The 26919-nt window shown below is 41.6% G+C and overlaps 1 protein-coding gene across 1 annotated transcript in view; it reads left to right on the forward strand.

Annotated features, from left to right (window-relative positions):
* TMEM200C (transmembrane protein 200C) overlaps positions 1-26919 on the forward strand; it is a 543806-nt gene that overhangs the window by 347210 nt on the left and 169677 nt on the right. Inside the window, exon 2 of the mRNA XM_069620664.1 lies at positions 9527-9590. The gene's annotated coding sequence lies outside the window, so the exon portion shown is untranslated. The remainder of the gene's footprint in view (positions 1-9526; positions 9591-26919) is intronic.

Raw genomic sequence — 26919 nt, forward strand, 5'->3', positions numbered from 1 at the left:
TAATCTCTATGAAGATTGGATTTTCCCTGCTTGTAAAACCATACCAAACAAAATTTCCACGATTCTTGCCCAAGTCTCAGGATCTTCCTTTAGCACTATACTAGCTAGGCCACTAGGTCCGGGAGATTTCAATACCTTTAGTCTGCCAATTTTGTTTATAATGCCCTCCTTTTCAATTTGCATCATTACTTTGTATTTTGGTGGCTTTAAACCAAGTAAATATACTGTTGTTTTTTTTCCTCAAATTGGATTGACCTCCAAATATTGATGTCATTGGACCTCATTTATTGGATTGAGAAGCCTCCGGTTTGTGTTCCCCTTTGCCTCCCCTAAGAGGTTCCATATACCTCTGATGTAACGAGAGTTTAATACAGATACCATCCTTTCCCAGGCTGCGCTTCTGTTAGAGGAGTGCCACCACGTGAACCAGTTTCTGTATTTGTTTTTGATTGGCCTGAGCATTACCAATGCATAGAGAAGGTCAGATCTACTTTGCTTAATCTGGGGATTTCTCTTCGCATATTTCTCTTTTTGTCCTTAATAGTTTCATCATATCTGAACCTCTTTTGGTGTCATACTCCATATTGGAAGTCCTGTGGACAGCAACCTCCCTAGAGAACTGGAAGAACCAATTCTCGCATTTGTCAATGACTTCCCAGTTATCGATACAACTCTTCCCGAAAGTGGCCAATGCAACGCTTAGCTCTCTACACGTCTTGTGATGTCCAGGCTATGTGATTGCCTGCATGGTTGATTTCAACCGCTCCGATTTTTCACTGTTTGTAGTCCACCATGCTGGGGGAGATGGAGATAACAAGGGAAGCATGATCGCTAAAACTATTTGGTTGAACAAGCATGCTTCCAACCAGTTGGGAAAGGACAGAATTAGCAAAGAGATAATCCAGCGTGGCCTTTTTTATTACTGAATGCCCAAGAAATGTTCCCTGGGAAATCACCCCTCATGTGGCTGTTTCACATCCTTGGGTCCCAGTTGCAAAAGTACCTTAACCATTTCCGGCCCTGCACATCTGAGGTATGCTGCTTCATAACACTTGTACCTCTTACCCCAGCAAATTCAACAAATTAGATCTTACATACGCAGCATGCATTGAATTCCCCCCCCCCCCAACTGAACAAGGTCATCATTATCACCCTTATTTCATCGCAACAATAATTCAGTTAGAGAATCAAAAATAGCCTTGATAAAGGCACCGCCGAGTGTGTCATAGATATTGATCACCAGTGTCCACCCCATACCCTCCAGACCCAACCTCCCAACTTCTGCTATGATGTATTCCTCAGTTTGAGATGCTAACCCTGTGGGCAGAGGAACAGTGTTTTACACCAGTCATCAGCCCCCCAAATGGTCTGCCAAAATCGCCCTTTATAGCCAGAGTTTGGAAAATCTCATGGCAATCGATAAACATTTTTTTAAGCAACCTGGTTTCTTGCGGCATAAATACTTGGATTCGCAATAGCAATTTCAGTCAATCGTTTGAGCCAAGTAGATGCCTGAAACCTCTATTGTTCCAGGTCATCATTGTAAACCTTCATTGTGATTTAACCGGAATTAAGCAGAGCGATTACTCCAATCATTTCAGAACCCACTGAACATCCTCAAGTGACACGCCCCTTCTACCTGGTTGATTTTGTTACCGTGTAGCGTTTGACCATTGACAGCAAAGTTAAAGTCACATGTGTGGCTCGTTGGATCAAGTGCATCCAGTTCCAAACCCATTTTTAACAGTTGCACATGATGATGCTTACAGTGGAACCGGGTGACATTAGGATTAATACATTCAAGGGGTACATCAAAGTCCAAATAATCTGAACCAGAACACGTAGTGGAGGAATTTGCTGCAATATTTTTTTAAAGCGGACCGATTGAACAACTTGTCTGGTTTTCTGAGCCTGGTGCTTCACAGTAAATGTGTTGTTGTCCAACTTCTCAGAGGTAATACCTGGTCTCCCCTTTTAGACAGTGCAACAGGCTTTGACCAAGTTGTAGTCCCAGTTTTTACACGTTCCGGGGTAGAGCTAACCTCAGTAACACCTACTCTGTTGATGAGTTTTCAATTTCCCTTACTGAGCTGCCCAAAGCCTCCTCTGTTTACTCTGGCTGCAGATTTATCACGATTAACAGCTGTAAGGATATTTGGCGGGTTACAGCACAGAGTACAGCACTACTGCACAGGTAGCAATTTTTGTTTTTGATGCAGCACCACCACATGGGTGTGGTACATTGCTATATGTGTTGCCAGAGTAACATGGACATTTAAGTAAAGACAGGCTATTCAATCAAAAAAGATTTTTACATATAAGATGCAAATCTATTTTTACAGTTAAAAGCACATGTGCACATTCAAAAATGCACACTATTTTTCACCTGAAATGCCTATGGTGCAAGAGACACATTTGCAAATTAATAACTAACCTTATTAATAACTAACCTGACTAATAAAACTGCATTTAACATAACCCACTAATAAAAATGTGTCTCCACTGCAGAATTAGGCCTACTCTGAAAGTGAACTTTTAAACGCACATTCATTTTTTTTTTCTCTGCTGCTCTGTCCACATAACTACAGGAAACAAAGAGCTTGAAGGAACAGGAAATCAGTTGGTTACAAACTTTTACTGTAGAAATGAGCCATTGAGTAGTGAGGGAGGAGATGACATGATTGATTCTGATTGGAGCAGCGTCATAGCAAGTATCATGCTAGAGGCTGTGATTAGAGTTTTGCTGGGGAAGCTTGAGGAGAGGGGGAGAACAATCGAGATCTGGCAGAGCTGGGAGAAGGACCTGTTTCCTGGCTGAAGCATTCCTGCTGCAAAAGCTGAGAATTCCAGGCAATAACCCCGGTTTGAGAACGACAGACGCTTGTTTTCACTGGGGTTAATCTTCAAGGGAGCCAAATTCAGAAAGAGAATAGCCGGAGAAAACTCATGCTGAACAGATAAGGTAATTACAGAAGTGTGGGAGCTGTGCGAAAGTGTGCGAAACTGTTCATCAGTGTATTCGAGGGAGTCCCAGTCCCTTATCAGCATATGTAATGTTACCAATTGAATATATTCTCGCAGTTCTCTGTTCATTTTATCAAAAATAATGTTGTACCATTTCATTTATTTCTGTAAAAAAGGGTTAAACTGTGTTTAAAGGAAATTTCTATAATACAAAAATATCTGAAAACAGATAGCTAGTGTGTATTATTTCTCGCTTTCATTTTGCATGGGAAAAGGTTTAAACGTGGGTAGATTTTTAAACAGTGCAATTGTCATTTTAAAACAGATGTGTGCATGATTATATTCAGTATGGACAGTTGTGAGTGACTGTTTGTAGCATAGCTTGTTGGAGGTACATGAGCCAACGGGAAGAGAGACTCTCTGGACATAGTACCATACCGTATATAAGGTAGTGGAAATTACCACAAAAATACCACAATAGCCCATGGTGGCACACAACACTAACACTGAAAATGTGGTATACATAAAATGTAGGCCTGAGGTCTCTAGTGATCAAGAACAATCTAGATAAAAAACCAGGGATGTTGGATATTGGGGCCAAAAATAAACCAACCACGCAAATTATCGCGCACATTATCTAAATAGGTCTGAATTCTGAAATAATGCAATGTATTATTGTTATGTGTGATCCAATATGAATACAGAGAGTGATTATTGCTAAAGGTATTTTGGCGGTAAGAAAATACCGCAAAGCCCCAAATATCCACAAAATAACCAACACAGCCAGCTGATGAAGGTCTCGGCATTTCTGGATTGGCGTTTATTTCTGCAGAAGACCCTCTTTCTGGCTTTCTTTGTTACTTTCACTGCAGGTGTGATCCGACCAATGGTATCGCATCAGGCTTGGTTTTGCTTCTCCTTATTATGAATTGCTTGGTGGCGTTATGCTAGTCATATTTGTTTTCGAAAGATGGGGCCTCAACAGGGGTTGGGTAGAGTGGAAAAATGCAGCGGTAATGTTATTACCGCTGCATTACCTCTCCACCTAGTCCCGAGTTTGGGCAGAAAGTTGGGAGATTCACCTCCAGCTTTGAGCTGACTTTCCGCCCATTTTCGGTGCCTTTACCACAGTGCAATTTGCGCTGCAGTAAATATGCCGAAAATGCCCCATAGAGGCCTATGGGCCCAACTGGGGCTAACAAGTTTTTAGGCTCGCTAGAGCACGCCTTCCCCTTTCTGAGATTATATCTATGGTTCTTTGCTTTTATTTTCTTCAGCATTATTGCTAAATAGTAGCCGAGCTCCAATAAAGTGTTAACATTACTTTAAAGAATTTCCCACGTTCGTATTGCCAGGACCGTGTGTTAAGCAGCTGCACACTTGCAATCAACAGCCTACACTAATAACAACGGTCTCAGAACAAGGCAAGAAAATATAAATGGGCCTCATTACGGGTCCGGCGGTAACCCTGCCGGTGAAATGGGGGGATTGCCGCCGGACCCACAAGAAATTACTGGCGCCTGACTTCCCGGTGCCACTGGACTATTCAGAGTCCGGTGGCCAGAAAGTCAGGCGGCAGTAATTTTGTTGGTCCCCATTCCCACGGAGTCCAATGGGAAAGGGGACACAGGAGCACTGGCACCGTTAACAATGGTGTTCCATGAGAACTCTGCAAGCGGGTGCCGGTCCGTAAACAACGGTGTCTCTAGGTTTACCGGCACTGTTCTTTCCGGACCGGCACAGTTGTAATAAGGCCCAATATCAGTACTACCCAACTGCAATCTCCTTTAGTCACAAGAGATACCGTAGTCTTGAAACCCGGGGCACTCACATTCATGCTGTCACCTCCGCTTTGCTCCACTTCTGCTGTCAGGGGGACAGAAAGAAAGCCCTCACTCCAATTCGCCTGTGCCAATGCGTGCCAATGTTGATTGTATGGACCTCCGGGTCCTAAGACGGGACTCCAATGCAAGGACCAACGGAATGAAAGTAGCTCGTGCCTGCCAAAGAATGGAAGATCACAGCATTGTAGCAAGCCCGGCAACAAGATCGCACTCGCCCAGCACTCACTGCAATGTGCATGCGCCTGTGCACGCCAATGTTGATTTTATGGACTTTCGAGTCCTACAGCAGGACTCCAATGCAAGGACCAATGGGATGAATGGATCTCGTGCCTGCCAAAGTATGGACATAACAGTGTTGTAGCAAATGGTGCAGCGAGACAGCACTCTTCCAGTACTCCCTCCAATGCACAACACTTCATGAAAGTCAAGGGTTGTACGCTGTAATGCTTCATTTGAAAACATACGACAATTTTTTTGGTTTATGAAATTACAGGTGAATACATTAATCTCACTTTTAAATTTAACAATGTTTTCTGGGAAATGTAAGAACTGGCGCTATTTTTTTTTTTGTTGCTTTCTCGCACTCTGCTCCCTACTATTTGCATACAATTGTGTTATTATTAATTAGATGTATTTGCTGCATTGCATTTCACAGACTCCACATTTCTTGTTTGTAGAGTTCTTTAAAGTACATTGTTGCAATGTAGTAAGACACCGTTTTTCAGATGAAAGAGGAAGTTTCATTTTGAAAGGGGGCTTTCTGCTTTTCTTGCTGTGAGTTTATACTTGTGCAGAACCCAGTCCATGGATTCTCTTGCATCTTTGCCAATGCAATTCCCATATGGATTCAAAGATCGTGGGGAAATCGGTCTCATTTATCTGGTGATATCTCTCAGGTGAGAAGGTAACTACCTGCATTTTACAGGAGCATATTTGTGTGATAATTGAAGATAAACACAACACACCCCAATGAAGCAAGGTTCCCTTCTGGCACCTCCCACTTTAGATTCAGGCAGCCTTAATTTCCGTGTTGTCCCCTACAAATGAAAACATAGCTGATTGAATGGAAATAATATTATTATTTATTGTTTAAATATTAAGATTGGAGTTGTGTGTGTATTTCTTTATAGAAATATTATGGGGGTCATTTTATAGAATCCTAAATTGCACTGGAGGGACCAGTGGCTATTTGCACTTAAATGCAAAAGGTCCCCGGCATGCAGTTTTCATCCTTTTGTATTCGAAAATGTAAAAACAGGTAAAATCGCTTAACACCTTTCTTTTACACTTCCGAAGACAAATGAATGTAAATGTCTACCACAGTTAACCCCTTTTGTAGACATTTCCAATAGATTGCAAAGAAATCCACCTGCTTTTGTCAGTGTGGCCGAAGCAGGTAGAGTCCATTGGAATCGACTGTTTTGCTGCCAGCGTGAAAGTCTTATACTGGGGTTAAGCATAGCGGATCTGCCACGCACAGCCTACACCCCAACTCTGCCTGGCAAATCACGTAAAATCCCCCTGATCAATAAACTTGGTGGTAAACGTGGCGCTAATCATCAACAACTCTTGTATACCATCATTTTTACCAATCTTGGCGTTTATCAAATGTCCCCTATGGTGTTAATTATCGTTTTTACATTTTAACTGTGTATCCATTTGGAAAAACATGTGGAGCGATTTGAAAAATGCTGTAATGTTACACACTAAAAATCGTTTCTAAATGAACAATGTTAATGTGAAAGAAAGCCTTGTCTTAATAACTTTACCTATACTTATGACATCAGACTTTGTGGAGAGTGCTGTAATGGTTTAGTCTTTGAAGGTTCTAGGGTTACACCACTGTAACTCTATACTCTAGATAATTCTATACTCCAGGATGTTTACATCTGTGTGCAAATGCATAGTACATTGCATCCACATTAATAATGTGGCAATTGGTAAAAACCTTTTGTTAATTTGAGTGTGCCCCAACATGTGAGTATATAAAACACATGCATCTGATGCTTGGACTAATTCACAAAAGTGAATCACGAGGCCAGTGACAAAATGTGGGCTGGGGTGTGTGTAAGGAAATCATGATGGCAACAGTAAAGCCAGACACAGGTGATCACAGTTCAAGGGTGTTTATTAAACTGCAAATGCAGGGTAGAAAAATGCCTAATCTAAACCTAAATCTAAGGTCGGAGCAAGTGTCGACCATCAAATGAAGAATAAGGCAGCAGTCCATGTGGCTTTGAGTCAAAATAAAAGGGCCTATACTAAGAAAACCCTATTTCCAATTCCTTAAAACTAATTACACAAAGTGTGGGATAAGGGTTCAATAAAGAAAGAAGTGTTCAGAAATAATGAGTCAGGATGCGATTGCCAGGGGTCTCCCTTCCCCATATTTTCAGCACAGGACAAGGTGGGACCTTGGAGCACAGCACACACTTTGAGCTTTCTCTGCATGAGCTAAGTTATGTTCCAGCTATCAGCTTCTTCAATGGATAAGTCTCTTTTCAATAAAGTCTTTCGCCTTTGAGGGCCTGATGTAGTCAACAACAAACAAACCAAAAGTTCCTTTCTCAATGGACTTTGAGTGTGGACTTTTCACCCTTGGATCTCCCTCGGCCGGGCTTGGACCCACTTGAAAAAGGGGGACCATGCACTTCCCCATGTCTTCCAGTGCTTCTTTCTTTCACAGGTCTTATTGTCTTTTCAAACAGTTCTTCAGGCTTTGCCTCCGACTGTCGTCTTCTCTCTGCTGGGTTCACTCTAGCCAACTTTTACACACAGTTCATCACAGGCCACCCTTGGTCGGGCTCGCTTCACTTAGTGCTCTATTATGGTTGTTGGTTTCCCTCTGCCAGTTTCACTCTCACCAACTTCTACAGACAGTTCACTAGGGGACTTTAGACTTCGTCCCGTCTCGTTAGCATCCCTACTCTTGGTTCAATCTTGCCAACTTTTAACAAACAGTTCATGTATTAGTTTTCACCATGCAGGGTTCATTTCCCTTTCGTTCACAATCATTGATTGGTCAAAAACTTTCGAGTGTACAGAGGATTTTACAAGACCCCTGTATGACTACTTTGACCTCTCTTTGCCTCTTCCCAAGGCTTTCTTGTTATGGTAATCTCTTATCAGCGGGTAATTGCCCAGACTTTTCTGCGTGAGCATCCAAGTGGTGCCAGCTGCCTGTGTTACAGGGTTTCCTACTCTTTTCTCAATAGTTCCTTTCAGAGTTCAAATAAGCTCTTGCTACTGTTCATTCAACAGAGTTTGGTTTCTTGTCGACTCTGCCCTCGACTCATCGGCTGTGATAAACTGCTTGGCTTTCTTTTCCTTCGAGTCAAGGTTGGTACCACCGAGATGAGCATCTCTCCCTGGCTTGGTTATCAGCAGAGGAGGGTCTTGTGTACCATAGATATCTGCTGCAACACAAGCTGGCCTTTGTTCGCGGTCTTATGTTTCTGATTGCCGAGGCTTCACACGCCTGGATTTCAAAGGGCAAGGTCACGTCTCTCCCTGTCATCATCTCCGTATTTGCGTCTTTCACCTCCTCTTGAACTGCCATGCTGAGTTAGCCCTCACATCGTGCAGTCTACCTTGCTCATTCTGTGCTCTTGTGCTCCACCTTTTATCCCTGTGGAGAAAGGAAACGGCTGTCAGGTGTGTGATTTTGGTCAATTGCCTGACTTTGCCTGACCCTTAGGTTAGGACATGTCAGGTGAACAGCTCTGGACATAGTCTGTTGTTTCCCTGTGTGTGAAAGTATTTGCATCGGAAAGTGGGTGGGGGGGTTAGAAAGTTCAAGCATCCTATGTGATATAGAGATGAAGTGTTGTGAAGAAAATGGGAGTGCTCAGGATTATGATCATGAGATAAACAAGGGGGTTTGTGGGAACAGTAGTGTTTTGTTTGGGCCAGTTGGGAATGCAGGAAATGATAATCGGAGGGATGGGAAAGAGAATAACTGGGAGTATTCAGGCAAGATGGCGTAAAGCAGGTATTCTGATAGAGGTGGTGCTTGGATGTAACTGGGGTTCAGATTCTAGGTATTTCTTATATTTATACGGCAGATATTTGTCGGGAGGAAGGGGGTAGATGTATTACAGCCTATAAAGGCCTTGGGTATCTTGTTGTCCTCTCCTCCTTTGGTACAATACTGTCTCTCACGTGGGGCATTTCCCCAAACATACCCCCGGATTCCCCTACCCAGGTGATCCTCCCTCACTTGTCCACGCAGAGGGTTGGGATCTGAGAGCGCCAGCCCTTCACTGGCAACCTGAATAAGGGACTCCCGAGGTCTACCTGGGAGAATACCCTCACGTTTCTCACATGTGTCACAAGAAATTATGAACAGATCACAATGCATTCCAATTTATAACAGAATACACTTTGATCTATGACTAAACTGAGACTAATCTGTGGTGCTTTTCCGGTGCCTGATCTCCCCTGTCGCAGGCCAAGTAGCGAGTACAGTTCAGTGCTAACACTGGTCTGACAAGACCTCCGAAAATACTTTTGGCAGCATTTATTTGCCATTATAGAAATAGAAATACTCATTCTTTACATCAATGTTTCTGCTTGTTTAGCCTACCAAATAGTACATTTACAGTAACAGACATAAAGACTGACTCAGTGTAAAGGGAATATTTTATGTAATAATGTTCACTGTATCTCATGGAAGAGCTGATAGTTACTTGACATGGTTTTCTTGTTGTTTTCCACAGCTACAAGTTCTTGGAGATTCATGCGGCTAAGCACAGATGTTTTTCAGGATCTGGATCCAATGAGGTGAGTGCACTCAACCTCTCTCATATTCTGGGTTTTAATACTAGTCTGCACTGCTATGACTCTCACTGGTTTGTTCCTTTGTGTAAAATACAAAATGGAGTCATAGCAAGTTGTAAAGTGGGTGATATTTAGAAGAAAAATAGACCCTGCTTAGCAGCACCGCTATTGGTTTGTGTCACATCAAAATGATCATTTATGTCTTTGATAGAAAACAAATACATTCTGTATTTCATAGATTAAGATATGTTCTCAGTTCAATTAAAAGTATTATAATTAGTGCAGAAGAAAGCTGGACTTAGTAATCAATGAACTAACTTAAGTAAATATATGTATTCATTTTCTTAAGGTGGATACATAAATTAATTGAAAAAACTCTCATCCTGGGCATCTTTACAGTGGGTTGCAACACTACACAGGAGTAAAAGGGGACTTCTGGCAAGTGACATTTTAAAATGTAGAAGGGAAAAACAGTGTGTTACCCTCTCAAATATATCACTTGCCTGCAACAAGGATAAACCTTATTTTCAAGATAATCAAACCTTCACCAAAACATTATGCATGAGCATCATCAAGATTTATTTTGATAAATGAAACACCATAAAATTACATGCAATGAAACATCAATTAATAATCGGTCACAAAACCTTCCATGATACAAATTATAATTAATCATAATGCGTAAATAGAACTTTTGAAATAAGAGAGACACAATTGTAATATTTCTAGTTATCAAAAGAGTTTGTAAGATTCCTCCAAAGGAAATCTGGAAGGGGTTCCCAAATCGGTTAATTCACAAAATTCATCTTATGGACCCTTCTCAAGCTTCAAGAGTTTTCAGGTTTTGGGATATTCCCCAAAGTGCAGCCCCTGATTCAAAATGATAGCAGATATCTTTGGCCTGGGCCACTGTTATATTGTATAATCTTAGTACCAGAAGAAGAAACTTTTTCCACAGCATACTATTGACGGGGCAGAAACAAAACACATGTCGCATATCTTCACGGGTGGATATACAATGTTTTAAATTGTTTGCAAGATCTTCCTTCCACTTATCTACAAAGGCGCCATATGGAATTTTAAATAAATTAGCCATTGTTCACTGTCTTCTATCAAGATGAGATATCTCATTTGTCTTAGGAAAGCTTCCCTCTCAAGATAATTGAGTCAAGCTCCCCGAGGAGACTATTGAGAGTTTGTATTGTTAAAACCAGGACTTCTACTGTCCTGTAGCACCTTGGAGCATATGTTGCAGTAGATGGAATTACAATAATGGTCGCAAACCCATATAACCAGACAGACTCAAGAAATATGGCAAAGTACTACTTTATTTTCAGTTTAATAAAGCAGGGAGACATGACGAACATCGGACTGATGCATGCACACTCACCCCCAAGTTTGGTTGCGCAGAGGTCTTCTACTTCAATGTGCATCATCTATGACATCATACTACGTGGTAAAATACAAAACCTATCGAGGGGAGGGATTGCTGAAAGGAACATATCTACTTATAGAACATATAAGTGTTAGTATTTCATTGGCTACCCATTCTGTAGGTTATGCCTTGAACTACCTCTACATGCATATAGTACTGATTATAGTGGGCAAAACATGAGGGGATTGGCTCTTGCAACATTGTGTTAGGTTGTCCTTCAACCCCACTGATTGGTTGGCATACTAACCCAACCTTGGACTTTCTGCTCCTTAGCAGCACATATGTGAAACAAAACGTAGGTGTTTCAATCCCATCAGACTACTCCCCCCTTTTCCCAAATAGTCCATCTCTCATCAGTAGGCCACAAGCCAAAGTCTCTTGTTTGTAATTTGACCTAGTTGTTGTTCACTGTCCTGGAACATTCAAGGGAGTGTGAGCACACCACTATCTTAACTTGAGGCTCTAATGAATAGTCTTTGTTTTTGACCTCTGAATCACATGCGAGTGCATCACAAATTTGTCCATGTCAGCCTTCCATTTACTGCGATTTGATTTAATTACGCAGGGTGCCATTGCTCCCTCTGGCCTCTAGAGACTTGCTCACTCTATCTCATATGAACTTTGTATACTTTTAATTGACCAGTAGCTTGGCTCTCACATATGTTTTCCTCTTCATCTATGAAGATTGTCTCACATTCAGAGCTTATCCATGTAACTCCCTTTGTGCTCTGTGCTTATCCCCTAGAATAGCATTTTCGCTCTGTACCAACCTTGACTCATAGTCTGGTCTGCTCACAAGGCTGTTTTTCCACATTTTCTGATTCTTCGTCTGGGCCTCATTCTAAGGTTGCTTGGTTACATTCATGTGAACTGTCGTCCATTTTCCTGATATGGCCGTCCTTGCCATGTTATATATTCCTCTATAGCAAGCTTCTAGTCTTTCTACCTTGACTTACTGCGTATTTACAGTTATTGGTCAGTAAGTAATTTCATCTTCTTTTAAAACCATGATTAATCTAGCTTCAGGTTGATATTACTTTTAGTGCTTCAGTTACTTTGTTACTTAGTATTTTCATATCATTTAAGCCTAGGTTCATATATCTTCTTCATGGCATCACTTTGTCTTCATCAGATTTCACTGTAATGTCCATCCACAATATTGACACATTCTGACATTTTGGCAGGTGACATCCTTCCATGCACCTTTCTTCCATGCAATATCCTTCCACAATTTCAGTGAAAGGGTACATTCTGTGTGGATGTCTCGGTGCATAATGTCTCTCATACACTTCGTGCAGTATTGGAACGAAACAGGGGGTCCCATCTATATCTGTTCTCCATCTGTTCCAATATGAGGGTGGTGAGGGGGTGGGAACTGGCGGGATAGCGCCTACCTGCTCTACAATATGCTTTCATGACCAGGAAGATGCATACATACAAAGTGTATGTTTCTTGGGCCATTGCCCAAAGGTTATCCAGGCCCAGTGATTTGGAGATGCAATGGATATTCTTAAAGCAGGGGAGATTATAAGCCCCCTCTTGAGAATGAGCATCTCTTCAGAAGTTATTGAGTGCTGCCCATTCAGAGAATAGGGATAATTCACTATTTAGTTGTTTATACTAAAGCCCTTTCTCGCAGATGCATACACCCTGTAATGATAGTATTCTGTCTAGAGATTAGTCTTTCAGCTGGAATGTCAATTGTTTACTATTCTTTTTGTACCATACAAGATATTTTGTCTTTGTATTTATTTCCAGCGCCATTTTGGTAGCAGAGGTAGCAAACTTCATTAGGTCTTTCTGAAGTCCCAATGGAGTTTTACTACCAAGACAGCATCAACCGCAAAGAGCAGGATTACCACCCTCTGTTATGAAGTCTTTCCATCAAAATATTTTCCATCTAATCATTATCCATAGAAATTCATTCATAGAAATGCTTTCCATCGAAAAGCATATTAATTGAATGCATTTTGATGGATTTCCAACTCAAACACACCTTTAAAATAGATGTATGTTTGGGTTGTGGAAATTCAATGGGTTGAGGAAAGGGTTACTATTTGAAAATGGGAGTTGGTGGGTGGGTAGGGAAAGGGGCCCTGGGGGTTGAGGGGGGTTTGGGAGGAGACCCCCTCCACCCCCAATAAACACCAGAAGTTGGAGGGAGCTGTCCAGTGCTAAAATACATTCACAATTTCTGCACTGGACAAGCGTTATATTTTGAAAATGGGGGTTGGTGGGGGGAGGGGGGGTTAGGGAGGAGGACCCCTGGGGGTTGAGGCGGGTTTGAAGGGGGAGACCCCCCCCCCCGATAAACAAACACCACAAGTTAGAGGAAGCTGGCCAGTGCTGAAATACTTTATAGATTTCAACACTGGACAGCTCCCTGTAACGTGATGACGTTATTCATGTTTCATAGACTTTTCATGCAAAAAATGTATAGTGTTAATATAACATAACTCTATTCCATGAAAGGGTTTCGATGCATAAACACTTTGCACTTTATGTATGGGAATTTGATGTAACATTTTTCAATGGAAAAGATTTGATGTATTAATCTTTGATGGAATAGATTCGATGGAAAGCCCACCCTCTCTCCAAGTTGTGCAGCATCAATATCAGAGTTGTTAAGGGTGTTAATTGGCATATTAATGGGCACACCGAATAATAGGGGGAGCAATAACACAACCCTGTCTGACCCCTTTTGAGAGAGGGAACCAATTTGACGCATTCCCCACCTGCACCATATCTCACCTGAGGGTATGTTTACTAATATAGGCCAGATATGGCCATTACCAAATTATATGGTGCCCCAGTGGTAATTAAATAGGGCCAAAGCTTGTCCCAGGGTATGGCATCAAAAAGAGTGCCAATGTCTACACATAGCATGGAATGGAGCATATACATCTTAAATACCTGATCAAAAAAGCTGATTCCCACGCTGAAACTGGCTTGACATTTAGAAAGGGCTAAATTGTCCATGGCCCAGTTTTCAAGTCTGAGCTGCAGGATCTTACTGTATACCTTATCACTTCTGTTTGTTAATGAGATTTATGCATTATTTATAATGCTATTAAATAGGAGGAGGGACATACCACTAGGTCACTTCGGAAAAGATCTATTGGAAGTTTATAGAGGCCAATGGCTTCATTCTTATTTTGCAAAGACAGAGCCAGTTCAACTTCACCTAGTGTGATATTTAATGGGGAGGAGATTTCAACATTCAGGTCAAGATTTATCACCTCCACAATCTAATTTTCATTGAGTGGTTCATTGTAGAGTTCTGAAAAATGAACCTCTCATATCCTTAGTGATGCCTTTACCTATTTTTAATTAACCTTCTTAAGAACCATTTGCAATTATCTGCCAAAAAGTCTGCACACCTTTACTATCACATACAGATTTCAGTAAATCCCATCCATTACTTCTTTCTTTTTCCTCTCAAAAAAACTGTTTGGATTCCAACCTTAGCTCTTGAATCTTATGTGGACACTTTCTGGAGGAACTTTTCAGTGCAAAAATAAGCCTAAATTTACATTTTCTGTATCTGGAATCCTAACTATCAGCTTTCAGATTTACTTTCCTAAAATTGCGAAAAGGCAAATGTAAAAAATGGTTGGAGCATCCAGAGTTTCCCATAGAGGGGGGATTAAGATGTTACCATCTAGGTAACATTCAAAGGCAGGAAGAATAGACGTGTAAATGGAAGGAATTTTATTGAGAGTGAGAACTCGTTTCCATCTTGCAATTCTTTTTGAAGAACAAGGTAAAATATTACTAAAGAACCATCACCTGACTGGCTTATAGCGTCATGAGCAAAAATAAAGGAAACGAGAAGAGGTGTGTGGTCACTCTCTAGTCTATGGTCAACTCCGAAATCTCAAATGAGAGCCCAGCTCTCAACAATAATAAAGGTATGGTCTATCGGTGCGTCATGGACCATTGAATTAAAGGTAGACTTCGCTCAGGAATACCCCAGAAAGCGACCATCGAAGCCAGTTGGAAAGTAAGTACTGGATTAATCTATCAACATGTCTATTGCGTGGGATAACAAAATTGCATCTTACTTCTGAAATATTACAGGCTACATCAATTTCACCATATAGTGATCATATTGTGCTATATACACAATTTCACAATTAAAATCTCCAGCTACAAATGTATGTACATTTTTAGAAAATATGTTTTTCTTATTTACGTCAAGATGGTGAAAGAATTGATCAAAACATTGACCGTCCGTACAGCCTCAAACACACATTTGCAAGATGAAATGCATTCATTTCATCATACTAGCACAATTGCATATCAGGAGAGCCAGTGTTGATTTCTCAGAATATACCTTTAGTTCCATGAGCTACCCATCATCAGCCTAGGTCTTCCTCTGGGCCCCTTCTCTGCAGGAACACAGAAACTCATATAACCCACTTTATGAAAATTAAATGTAGACTAGGTCTCTTGGAAACCTATCACTCTGGATTTTCCAATGAATAGCTGCCAATCAAGATCTTCAATTTTCAAATGTAGGCTGGGCATGTTCCAGGAGAGAATGGTAGGGTCAAATCTAGGTAATGTCTCCCCAACTTGGGTGATAGAGTCAAAATGCATGGTAGCTGTAGGACTGGTGGTACTGAAAGTCATAGGGTTCAGACTTGGGAGGCATTAGGGGTCATAGCATTTGGAGTGGCAAAACAGACTTGATGTGGCATTATAAAACTTACTATAAGGTGCCCTATAGGGCTTAAAGGGAACCTGAACACCAATAGGCTTTTGGGGACTGGAGAGACAACACTCTCTGTAAAGGATGCAATAGATGGTTGCAATTTGATGTTAGAATGCCTAGGGGGAAGGGTTCTTTGATTGAGACACAAGACCTTATGCCAAGTATCTGTTTGCCAAAACTAGTTCCACTGATTCCAACTCTGAGGTGGGATTGTTTGGTGATGGATAACATCTAAAATGCCATCTCTAGTCACTGATCTACATCCTCTTATGAACCTAATCCAGTAACTACACGTGTAAAGGAGTAATTCCTTGTTCTCATGCTTCCCTGTGGGAAGTCTAGGTATCCCGATCATAAATACCCTAGTTTTGCTCAGGATGCAAAGTTTATTTTTTCCAGAATGGGTCCACTCCACTGCTCCATCGGAGTGTAGTCTCTAGACCGATTCCTTTGTCAGCTACTATACATAGACGAGCTTGGGAGACTACTGTGGCTGGTCGGAAGAAGGAGTCGGATACGCGGAAGTAGAAGGCCTACATTTCCCTATCACTAAAGGCACTACCCTACCTATCTAAAGAAACTAAAGGCGCTCTTCCATTTTCATTAAGTCCAAAAGAATGTATGTCCACCATCCAACTACCCTATCTGGCCCTGCCACTAATATCAACTAGCATAAATAGACCAAGGGAATGATGTGTCTTCGTCTGGTCTCTCCTCCGGTTCATTTATTAACTCCTTGAATTATGCATCCTCTTGGTAGAACAAATAGTCTCTGCGATGAACTCTTGTAGTTCTTCAAGAAAACTTTTCTTTCCTGTGATTTCGGTGGTCTCCTTTTTAGAATGTCATCCCAGGTAAACTTTCTTAATACTCAGATTGTTATTTGTAGTTCCAGGCCTCCATTCCAGGAGTACTTTATCAGGGTTTTTCCCTGCCCCTTTCCAAGCTGCTTTTATCATCAGTAAAACTCAGTCTTACAATGCCTCTGATGTGACTGCGTATATATCACAGCCATATGGATTCAGCGCCTCTCTGCTAGGCTTTTCATCTCTGGGTTGAACATCTTTTTGTGTACTCATTATACGACACTTCTGGGGACTCAGCCCTTCTCTTCTATACTTTTTACTTCTAACTTGTCTTTCTCGTCTATTTGATAGCTTGTCTTATGTACCGGGACGATGGGAACACTTCATGTAATAATTATCTTCCCTCTCTTGGTCACTCGTTATTTGTCTCCAACTCCCATCACATAACTTTAGCCCTGCTTTCTCCTTCATGTGACTGGGATATGTTTTTTCTGAGCGATAGCGATATCCCAAAGGCCTCCTTCTTCTCCTGGTCCTCCAGGTACCTCTTACTTGGTAGGAGCCAGTGGTTAGGCTCAAGTCTCACTCGGGACTGTTCCCTCTCTCTCTTGGCTTCTCGCCTTCACTTTCTCAGGTCTGCGTCAGACTCCTGATTTGCACTGATGCTGCTCATTGGAAGCACACCTCGCTTCCTTCATGAGTTGTATCAGTGTTCTTGGGGTGACTTGCCCACCATGTCCACCTCGTGGGCACACCGCCACCCGGTTGCTTGCTTCTCTCTCCGTCGATCCAAGACTCTTCCTGCATCTTCACATTCTCGTTCTCTAGCATCTCACCCTCATGCTATATTCCTCTCCACAAGTTGCAGGCTCCGCAACTAGTTTGTGCTCCACCTCCTGCCGGCGTAATGATGTCAGAAGGATTCGCCTGCACCTTCTCCTCTTCCTCCTCGGCACAGTTAAATGTGTCTCGCATTAAAAACACATCCTTGTTTTCTTATGCCATTGAGTTTACTCTTGCATTGCCTTCAGCCAAATATAAGTATGCCACATTCAGGTAGTCACATCTATGCCATTAAATTTGTGGGTGTAGGTAGTTCCACACAGGAACGGGAGTCCCTGTCCCCACAGGGGGAGTCTCTCCCGGTGAGGTCCAACCTGCCTCAACCCCAAAGGAGTGTTTTGCAGAGCAGGCTAATCCCCCTAGCCTCACAGGGGGAGCTACCCCTTGGGGAGAAAGGAAGAATACCTGTGATTCTAACACTACCCAATGATAGCTGGAGGGAAAGCTTTAGGGGAAGGGTGTAGATCCTTACAGGACGTTTAGGAACACTCAGTCAACAATCATCCCTACTTCCACTGGGGACTTGCATATTGCATGAACAAATAGCAGCACAGTCTGTGCAATTAGGAAGTGACGGCAGAGATGTTAAGATTTTAAAGTTGCTAGATTTATTTTATTGTCTGGAGATCAGTGCAATTTGCCCTAAAATAGGGCCCACATCACAAAGCTTATTTCCAAGGTTATGTAGCAGACCAAAGGAGTTTCAATGGTATCAGATCATATTCCTACTCTTGAAGTGCCCTATATGTAAATATAGGTAGTGATTTAGGAGAAATTGCCATTTCGTTAAGCTTGCCCAGTTTATCTGATGTTGCAGACTTGGTGGGCGTGGTGGTGAGCAAGTAATCAACTTCAATGGTGCTTCCAGTCAGTTCCTTGGGTAGAATTGCATATCTGTTCCTTAATGGATTTCAGTTTGGGGCTCCAGGTCAGCATGCATACTACGTTCAGAATTGCTTCCACTACAAAGCGATGAGTTCTCCATTGATGAAGTCTGCAACGAAGGGAGCTGAATATTGTGGCCTGTATTTCTGATAAAACCGTTAACTGTTGTAGACCTCGTTATACACTTTGCAAGATTTCCCCCCTGATTGATCGTATGCCCTCTCTACTTTGGTTAGGTCAGGTGGTAGATTCCATTTAGATATATCAGGGAGGATAGACTCCCTAGATGGCATTGTCGGCTTTGGGGAGAACAAGATTTAATACATGGGTAAGAGGGATAAAGCTCATTAGTCTGCCACAGCAGGATTGGGTCTGTTGAGAGTTACTACTCAAAAACAGTACTATGTGAAATTAAGAAAAAAAAATCAGTTTGTGTTGCATGTGGTCATACCATTTTGGCTGTAACAACCTATCATCTTTCCTACCAGTCTGCTTATTGCCACATAAAGCTCTAGCATTGCTTCCAGAATGTATTGGAAGAACACATCTTAAAGGGGTAGTTTGGTCGTAAATTGTATTGGCCCAATCGATTGGCATGTATTTTAGAGCATACATCAATCGTTCTTAAAGTTTTCCAATGCCACTGAGTTTTTCTCACTTTAATACATGCAAAAACAGGTCGGATACTGCCATCTTGTGCTAATCTTATCAGTTGCCCTCGTGGCACTAATTCAGATCTCCCGGCCCTCATGCTGACATCACTAGACGCTCACTATGAGCTCCACCTATTTTAATGACTTTAGTGGGCAGCATAGCCGAATGTTCCTTGTCATCGCCAACGTCATAACATTATGTAATTAAGAACCGGGAACGTAAACACACACATCCACAACAGACACAAACTCTTGCTTCTTTTCACAAAAATTATTAAAATGGTTTATTTTGAAGAATACAATAGTCAGGAGCATAGCAAATACATTTAATTTTGACAAGACGCTGAAAAGATCGAAGTCCACGAAAACATGAGTAACTTTTTCCAATAGAGGTTATAGCTAGCGAACATTGCATGGTTCTCATTTTTTGTTTAACTGTGAACAGTGATCTTATAATGCTGATTCCATTCATCGATCGATTAATCCCAGTCTTTGCATTCTTCACAGAAAGTTATTATTTTCCATCACCGTTCCTGATCGCCACACATAGCATTCCTTATAGAGATGAAATTAGTGGTTTCAATTTCAAATGCAACACATTCACATCTGCACGCTTTCAGAGCCTATAGGCTGCCATGTTGCTCCTCATTACTGTAACCACAAAAGGACATATTGGTGTCTAGAGATCGTCCCAGATAATGTCAGATGCGTTGTTGATTATTGTCCAATTACGGTTGAAGAAGCCGTCGACCGGTAAACTGTACCCATGACAGTCGCACATCCGTATAATATAACTATGTAAAATCGAGAATGCAAGCATATACTTCAGTACCCAATTTATACACGGAACATATTTATGTTAACTATCAATGTAAGTTACAATTAACATGCACAATGTCTATTTGCGTCAAATTCAACATTCATCAGTCACAACGTTAATCATGTAGCATACAGCACACTTGCCATCCTCACTTGCATGCATATTATTTAAAATTTTGCTCACATTGGGTCTAATTACAAGTTACCGGACTAGCAAACTACGAGGTCTGCCTGCGGATGCCTGTCAGCCCGGCATGTCTGACCTGCCGGCTGGAATGGCACCTGCGGGCAGACCTACCTGGTAGCACCGGCACCGTTTCCAACGGTTCCGGCGCTACCGGCCTCCCCATTCCCATTGAGCCCTATGGAGCTCAAATGGGAATGGGGAGTAAGAAATACTGGCACCCAGCAATTACTGGGTCCGACATGGCCAGAATGCCCCAGTAATTGCCCATTGCCAGGTGCCGGTAAAAAACAACTCCAGCGGCGTAATCATAGTCTTAATGAAGCCCTTTGTGTCTTTTGTTTCCATTCTCCCTATCTGACTGATAACCAACCGCTTCGGAAGACACATCTCGGTAATAGAAACGTAACTTTCCTATGTAAGCTTTTAATATAGTGAATCTTCTCAATTCTTTGTGGATATTCGACACATTTTGTCCCTCAAATTGTTAGTGCGGTGGATTAAAGGACAAATAACAATGCAACCTTTAATCCAGCATTCGCAGCATGTCCGTTATGTTTTTGGGAACACAAGCCACACAAATGAACAATATTAATGGCAAGCTGTGCAGTGAAAAACAAAATATTTCCACTATCCCACATATGAAAATATTTACTTCCATTTGAATGGTATCAATGTGCATGCTCCCACAAAATGTATGTATTCTTTCAAAGATGACCCTAAGTGAGGTGCAGACAGGCTCGTATTTCCCTATACCTCCATAGGGCAATGCCCGAAATAAAGACAAATCGTGTCGGGACATTTTTGGGATCAAAGTGGGCCACTTCTTTTCTGAAATAAACAGAATTTGAATACCCATCAGGAAACCAGGCTTTTGCATCTTGATCCCAATACAATGACTTCGGCAATTCTGTCAATTGGTTAAATAATGTCACTGTTTGGACTATGCAACCTATTTCAGCAGTACTCTATGCACCTAGTTCCCAACACCTGATAAGTATGTATTGCTGTTAGCTAAGTAGCTATTCGCTACCCACCATCAGTGCAGATTAAATAAGTGCACACTCATTTCAGTAATCACACTTGACATATAGAGATGGTTACAGCATGAAATACAGACTCATGGATATAGGTGAATGAAAAGCAGTGGGTTAATATATAGAGATAGCACGGAAGGCCTGAGAAGGGAGGGGGAGGCCATTTCACACCAGGCTGCGTGGACTGGTGCACTCAGGGCAACACGTCCAATGAGCAACAATAAAAAGAAAAACAAGTGTACATCACTAAAATTCCAGCATGCTTCGAATGATTGCACTTTTGAAAGGCTTACTGGCTTCTGTGTATATCTATTCCAGCAATCATATTGATGTATGCATTGATGCAGGTGTGCCTGATTGTCCTCCACGTGTGGGCCTCTACTGTAAGATGTACATTTTCTTAGTGTACATTGGCAAAACATTTTTTACTTTGCTCGTTATTTCAATGTTGGCTAACACTGTAGCACATAAATCATTGGTGTATTGTAATCTGCAGCGACTTATCATGATTCCTACATTCCAGCAAGGGTGGCCTTCATTTATTTTATGTATTGGTTATTTGTAAAGCGCCTATACAAAAGTTGGTGTTTCAAGGTGCCGCAAGGCAAAAAATGGGAGGCAGGGAAGAAAAAAGTTGGAAGTGTCTTACTAGGCCTTGCGTCATTCAGATCATGAAAGAGCATTAACAAGAAGCGCAGTGGGAAGGAGTGGGGGGGTGTTGGTTGGGGCCGAAGGGAACATGCTAGGGTGGGAGGGAGGAGCAGGGCAAGAGGAGGTACACAAGTGCAGGTGCTAGGAGGAGGAGGGGAAGAAGAGGGACAATGAGGCTATGCAAGTGCTAAGGGGAGGCCAGGTGGGATAGTGCCAGGGGAAGCAGGGAGGAGTGATAACCACATGCAAAGTGCAAGGACAGGGGTGGACCAGGCTCAGTACATATGTACACCCCACCAGGCTTGTCAGGGGAAAGAGGCCCAGAAGGGCAAGTGCAGGTTGTGTGGGGGGGCAGGAAGACGGAGTGCTGGGGTATATTGGGCGAGGAGAGCCTGCTGCCAGTCAATGCAACTGATGGGGGCATTAGCGGGAGAATGAAGAAGGGAAAAGCTGGGTCTTGAGAATCTTCCGGAATTTAAGGAGATCAGGCAGAAGCCTGAAAGGGGCAAGGAGGTCATTACAGAGGGATGCTCCTGCCAAGGAAAGAGATCTACCCCACACTCTCTGCTTGGAATAGTGTCTGATCAGCAGAGAATTGCAGCTAGATGACCGAAGGTCTCTAAGAGGGAGGTATTTAGGGAAAGAGTCAGATGTAGTGGGGTCCCTAGCCCCAGAAAGCCTTGCAGATGATTCAGAGGGTCTTGAACTTGATCCTTGCTGCCACTGGAAGCCAGTGGAGATATTTTTGGGCTTGAGAGATGTGGTCCCTGGACTTGAGGCCAAGGATGGGTCTTGCAGTCATATTCTAGATTAGTTGAAGGGGGTGAGGGAGGATTTCGGCAGATTGAGGAAGAGGCTGGAGAGGGCCAGAGCTCGGTAATGTTCTGTAAGTCTTCTGCTCCAATTTTCTGCTTAGATTCTTTAACTATTGTGAGTTTATAACAAACCTGGCTCGAACTTAGGATTGGATAAGCAGGCAATACAAGCAGTGCCTGGGTATCCAGCAGTAACGGGTTAACCAGGAGCTACAAATAAGGAACAAGGAGCTTGTTTATAGCATTACATTAGTTGGCCTGGGGAGCCAAACGTACGTCCTGTTAACTTCTGGTTTTAAGCTCGCCAGTCAATTTTACATTTCATTTGAGTCACATGCTTGAAATAATCAGACTGAAATGTATTGTTGTAATATAAATCAATTATATTCATGGTACAAAATACAAAAATCAAAGAAAATAGAAATGTTAAGGCCTATATAGTGACATAACTTCACAAACAGTAATTAATTAAAAATAAATTAACAATTGCATCTCAAGTAACATACTATTCAGTTTATTGTACAATGAAAACAGTTTCCACACACTGTGCAAAAGCTTGAAACTGGCTTTATTATTCATTGTGAAGAGGGCCACACATTTGAATCTTGAAGTCAACCTTTCAACAAGTTAAAGTTTGGGGGGGCAGACCTCTTTTGCAAGGTTCTGTGGTATAGACTGGGCCCTGGAAACACTATCTGGATCAATTCCATGCATTTGCATGGCAAGCAAATTCAATGTCGGATCTTTCACAAATTCAAAATACATCTGCTGGAAGATTGGCTTTGCCACCCACTGTTTGCTTCTTTCGGTAAACTCCTTGTTGTAATGCGGCATCCCGAAAATTCCTGAGTTTTTTGCTTGTTCCCTTCCAACATTCTTGTGTGCAAGTACAGCCAGTCTTGTTCTGGCCTCCATAGCGTCTATGCCAAAATGCAACCTTTAAGGCATGTGCTTTAGGCACATAATATGAAACACCTCCAAATCTCCCATGTGGCAGAACTCAGAGTCCCATCATGTCTCTTTAAAGCATTTTCTGGTACACAATCTTCTCAAGTGCTGTGTGAGGAGGAGAGCCTAGAACCAACCACCTTTTCTTATGCTCCTGCCCCTCGCTCAGTGGTTCATGTGCACACTCGTGGAAATGTTTGTTTTCTTTCCAAGAGTGTACGCTAGAACAATGGTGCTTCAATGAATGCCATTTTTCAAGCAGAATATCTACATATCTATCACTTTTTTGAGCTCCACAAAAGATGGTTGCTGATAGACTGTGACCAATTTAAAACGTTTTCTGTAGCCTTTTATTTCCCAGCAGCTGTTATTTATTTCAGAATTGATTTTCTAACGTGCCATACATCATATTGATGCTTTATGTCTGGAAACTGCTCTTGCATGACCGTGGCTATTGAAACCTGCCTGTCGATGGTAATCGGGTCTATTTGCATTCCTCTGGATCTCAAAAGTTGAATGAATTTAATGAAACCATATTTTTCCATGGTAACAGTAGATGTACATTCAGATACTTGCACAGCAACTGAACTCATGATTTCTTTGGAAGTGGTAAGTGCAGTATTTCACAGAAAAACCAGGACTGTCAACCTGTCCATCAGCAGCAAGCCAGAGCCTTTTGCCAACCAGAGCATTGTCCATTGACATCTGTTCGAGGGTCCATGCCTGGCTAATAGCGTACAAGAAATTCTTCTGATATTTGTAACACTGGGTTTTTGAAAGGAGCTAGAGACCCATAAAATTGTACTGTACGTTGATCTGCTAAACAACAAAGCAGATGAACAAAGTACATTTCCAGAAGGATCTATTCCAAGTATAGCTTGAGCATACCATGAAAATGAGTTATGATGGTGTACACAGCTATGCTTGATCTTCATTTTGGTGTCTTTGAGTAGATGAGTAAACTTCACCAATAACTCCCCACAAATCCTCCTACGAAATTTATGATCACATTTAATCATTTTCATAATCTCGATCAGGCAGCAGTCGAATACAATGTATTTTGGTTCCTTTAATAGCCAAGTGTCCAGAAGCATAGTGGTTTGTGATCGATTTCAATGGTGGTGGGTACATCCACAATACTAGGAAGAGTGAAGTCCACATCACAAACACACTCGTCAATCAGTAGCAAAGATGCTTCGGTTATTTCGGTTTGTGATGGTTTCAATTTCTCCACATGTATTTGGGAAACAAAGAACATTGTCGTTTTCTTAGATAACATTTTTTTAGAGGGTGTGGGTTGTGTGAGCATGTCTGCAAGCAATTCTGAAACATCTTCTGTGTGGTCTGTTTCTTCTGGGTGATGTTGTGTGATGTAACAATGATCCAGGGTTACTTTCCATAGGTCACTGCTGACATTCAATTCAAATTCTGGCCACTGGACATATGCATCGCGACACTGAATCTTGCGATGACCATGTTGAGCCTCAAAATGTAGCTACTCCCAAGTGACAACGGTTTGGAAGCGACATCATTAGTTTATTCCCCTCTTCCTCCTAGGCCTCTAATCGAAGCGGGGAAAAAAAACTTAATTTATGGCACACATACAAAATATATGAATAACATGAAGCAACTTATTATTTTTTTAAAACCTTTGTTATGTACCCTTGTTTTACGAATTTTCCTTGAAACGGTCAAATTGGATTTGCCGACCACCAGACCAAGCTGAAAAACAGCATTTAGAAATTGTATAAACCTTGAAATGTGCTCTTCCACTTAAAGAATCATATATGCATATAAAATGTCACTATGGAAACAATGAAAACATATATTAAATATTACATCACATTTAAAATGGTTTATAACTGATAATTTACAATAGCTTATGTGTACCTCTTGTCGCTGTGTATCTTCAATTTCAACCTCAGCATTGCATTCCTTGTACATAAATTCAAAGACCATTGGTTAAACATTGTTAAAATATGTAATGTTAAAAACTTTGATCTCACAAAGTACATCTTGAGAAAGTTGATTTCATGATTGTTGACCATATAATATCAGTTAAACTATGTTAAAAAGATACGGTTAATAGTCTGATAATTTTAAAATTAATATTGACAAAGTCGAACATTGTCTAAATGTAACATTTTAAAAAAGCATATTTGAAAAGTGTACCTGATAACCTTTAGAAATGTCGCAGGGAGTTGGTGCGAGATCATCCTGCAAAACACATGATAAAATTGTGTCCACGTTAATGTGTTATTTTGTTTTACCAATTCAATTTTTCGCTAAGCAGCTTAAGTTTATGAACAAAAACATTGATTCATAGTGAAAGGGTCTGTTATTCAGTGACAGTACATTTTCCTGGAGGTTTACTTGCATTGTTGCATGTGTTTCTGCGATAAATACATCAAGGAGGTTGAGCTAACGCTTTTCAATTTGCTCATAGTATTGCAATTATCAACAAAAAATGAGCTATCTCAAATGTACACTATGGGTTTGTCTGCTGGAGCCACTGTGCCTGACGGATCTGACCCTGCGGGGTGCTGCAGTCACAGTAGGCAAAGCCGTCACAGAAGCACATGCACCAATAGCAATGGTGTTGGTGCTTCTGTGTCCCCATTCCCATAGAGTCCTACAGGACTCTATGGGAATGTGGATTAACAAAATTACCGGTGCCTGACTTCCTCGCTGCCAAACTTGTAATAGCCCAATGGCAGCAGGAACTCAGGCACCAGTAAAATATTACGAGTCTAATGGCAACCCGCTGGTAGCACCGGCAGGGTTACCGCCGGACTTCTAATGAGGAAAAGAAATGACCTATTTTGAAGGCACGCAATGTGAGTGTTTGGAAAGGCCTCCATTGCACTGAACTATTAGAGTATCTCTAAAGTAGGGATACACAAAGTAATCTAAAGTTCAAAATGTACACACCACAGTATATTGTCATGACGGAAAATTGTGTAATGAAATATCAATCGAAAAATGTCCCCAAAACTGAAAACCATTCATTATGTTACCTGCTCAGACTATTTTGATATATTCGGTCTCATTATGAGTCTGGTGGTAAATTTGGTGGTAACTGTTACCGCCAACTTTACCACTATGCCAAATAATGAGTTTGGGCATGGAGTGCAGGATTTACCTCCTACCGAATACTGTAGGTAAAACCTCCAAATCACAGTCATAAAAACAGCAGAATCAGCAGAATTACCGCAGCAGAAATTCTGCCGCATTAATTCTGCCAAAAAAAGCCCCATTGAGTCCAACAGACTCAAATTAAAAGGGGAATTAGACTGCCACCACCACTTGTAATCCGGCAGACATCCCGCCGGACCATGTTGGGGTTAACGGTAATTTGTTGGGGTGACGTGTTTTGTGAGTACTGTGATTTTTGTACCCATCTTCTGAGCAGTGCATGCTGCAGATGCGGAATAGATTGCCCCTCGCGTCATCCAAAACATCCTTGGCTCTGCTTTCCGTTTCGGACACTGGAAATCCCAGCTCAAGAGCCATTTTCTTATTAAATTGAAATCCTTTGG

This window comes from Ambystoma mexicanum, chromosome 5q (genome assembly GCF_040938575.1).
Source record: "Ambystoma mexicanum isolate Mex_15411 chromosome 5q, UKY_AmexF1_1, whole genome shotgun sequence".
NCBI lineage: Eukaryota > Metazoa > Chordata > Amphibia > Caudata > Ambystomatidae > Ambystoma > Ambystoma mexicanum.